Source organism: Fukomys damarensis, unplaced genomic scaffold, assembly GCF_012274545.1.
Source record: "Fukomys damarensis isolate Sample0158 unplaced genomic scaffold, DMR_v1.0_HiC HiC_scaffold_30, whole genome shotgun sequence".
NCBI lineage: Eukaryota > Metazoa > Chordata > Mammalia > Rodentia > Bathyergidae > Fukomys > Fukomys damarensis.
Window position 1 is genome coordinate 52,222,171 of NW_022900942.1, and position 2,537 is coordinate 52,224,707.

At 32.9% G+C, this 2,537-nt stretch overlaps 1 pseudogene; it reads right to left on the bottom strand.

Moving 5' to 3' along the window:
* Nucleotides 1-681: 681 nt before the first annotated feature.
* LOC117283807 lies at nt 682-825 on the bottom strand (annotated as a pseudogene).
* Between the last annotated feature and the right edge of the window lie 1,712 nt (nt 826-2,537).

The following is a 2,537-nucleotide window of genomic DNA, read 5'->3' on the forward strand; positions in this document are numbered from 1 at the left end:
TTTGTGAGGAATCTCTATACTGATTTCCACAGTGTTTGTATTTTTAATTTAAATGTGTTTTCTTGCCACTCCTTAAAAATATTGTTCAGTTGCCATGTGGCTAGTACTGTCACTGCCCAAAACTCTGCTGATACAAATTATTTTTCTGGCACACAGATGAGATAATGGCTAATCAAAGTTATATATCACAGAGCTAAAAATCCAGCAATCCTTTTAATATCAATATACTGACATAGTTGTTCTTATTGCGGATTCTTTCTCTTTTCTTTCTCTGTTACATGAAAAGGAAAAGGCTTAGTCCCTTGAGGTGAGTCAAAACTCTTCCCAAAGTCCTAGATAGTTTCCAGTTGTTCCTATTTTCAGGGGTGTTTAATGAACGGGACCTTTGGGTGATTGCTCCAGTATGGGAGGAGAAATTGTTGGCTTCCAGTTGCAAAGCAACATATTTAACACTTACAAAAAAAATGCTGTGTGCCTTCAGTGTTTTTAAACTACAAAATAAGGGCTGATAATATTAAATATCTGATAGTCTTATGAGGATTAAATAACTTATGAATAAAAACTATTAGCATAATGTCTATGTACATAGAATTTTCAAATATTTAGAAATTGTTCTGTGGAATATAACTCTTACTTTTCATATTCCTGCCATGACTAGCTGCATACTGAGTGTACCAAATCGAATCTTCCACACATCAAGGTGAAATGTGGATACATATATATTAGTATGTACATGTGTATATTATATATGTGTGTGTGTGTGTGTGTATATATATATATATATATATACTACACTTGATCTTAGCCAAAAGGCCGAGAAGCGATTATATATATATATATATGTGTGTGTGTGTGTGTGTGTGTGTATATATATATATATGGAAAGTTGATTAGATATTTTAAATATAAAGTGAAAATATTTTGAAATTTGTGGATGAGCATACTGAGGAACAATTTTTAATTTGTACATTATGTGCAGCAGTACATTGAATCCAATTTGCTTATATTGCTCTTCTCTCCATACATTATCTCTGAGTTAAAAGCATTCAAGAAGCAATCATACCGGAAGGAATATGGGCTTGTGAATGGCCATATGTTTTTTTCTTGTTAAACAAATACAAACATCAGAGATGGCCACAATGCAAACTAAGGTTTGTGAGAGCAGGGTTAAAATAAAATACATGGGTCTCAGGGACAATCTTCTACCATGTCTGTCATACTCACTTCTCCCCACATACAGGCCTAGAAAATTGAATGAGTGTTCCTTGTGCCAGGTCTTAATAACAGTTTTTTAAACTTTAAAAGTATTTGTTTTATGCTTTATTACATGTACACTAAGAGGGATAAAGCCAAAATACACAAAAAATGGAAAACATTGAAGATGGCCTTGATTTTTGCCTTCAGAAATGTTCAGCCTAGACCATAAGTAATATTATACCTCGAAGAAAAATTCTAATGACTTTTGAAAGCATGGAAATAACCTGAATTTATTTATTTTAGACTATATACAGCTTTCAAGTTTATAACACAGATTGATATTTGTAAATTATATAATTATATTCATTTTCACCTACTGTGTATATTTCGGTTCAGTAAGTCTTGACAAATGGTAATAAGTTAATACTCTTGCAAGTCAGATGTGTTTTTTTTAAGCTGCCACTTAAACAGAGGAAGGAAATACAGGATTACATTGTTTTGTTTTTATTTTGTGTTTTGCCTGTCATCATAAGCAAATTTAATCTACATTATTAGTAACTGTCAACAGCATACTTTGAGCATAAGGAGAATACAGCAGGTGGTATACAAAATGGCTATGAGGGAAAATGCAAAACAAATGATTGTTAGGAAATGCTAATCTATTTTCACATTAATTTAAGATAAATTTAAATGCATGCAAATCTCCCACTGAAGGTTAACACAAGAGAGAATAGGAAATTAACCAATTTTTTGTTAGTCTATTTGTCTAAAAGCTAAATTGCTAAATATTTTACTCTCTATAAGTTGCACTGAGCCAAGAAATATGATTTACTTACATTTATAATATGTGAGAAAATAAAAATATAAGGTTAAGTAATATTTTTTATGTCAAAAAGTTTGAAAATTATATTTGTGGCACCATTATTTGAGTGTATGATGTTCAATTATTTTAAAAATAGCACGAGTTTTAACTAAAAACAAATTACAAAAAGTTTAAGTAGGAAATGTGGAATACTAATTTTTATTCTGATATAGTAACATACTGCAGCAATTTCAGGGTGCCCTCTAGTTTTGGAGGGTGCTAGAGTCTAGATGTTGACTGTCCACTGGTCCCCTGTGTTAAAGCATTGCCCCCAAGGCTGACACCATTAGTAAGTTTTGGAAACTAGGATGTGGGGTCTAGGCGGTCCTTAAATCCCGGAGGTGTGCCCTCCTGGGGTATTGTGGGACTAGGCTTCTTGCTGTACCTCTTTTGCTTCTTGGTAGTGAAGTAAACAGTTACCACCACCATTTATTCCATAACACTGTTCTCTGTTGCCTCTTTTAGGTGCCTGGGAGCA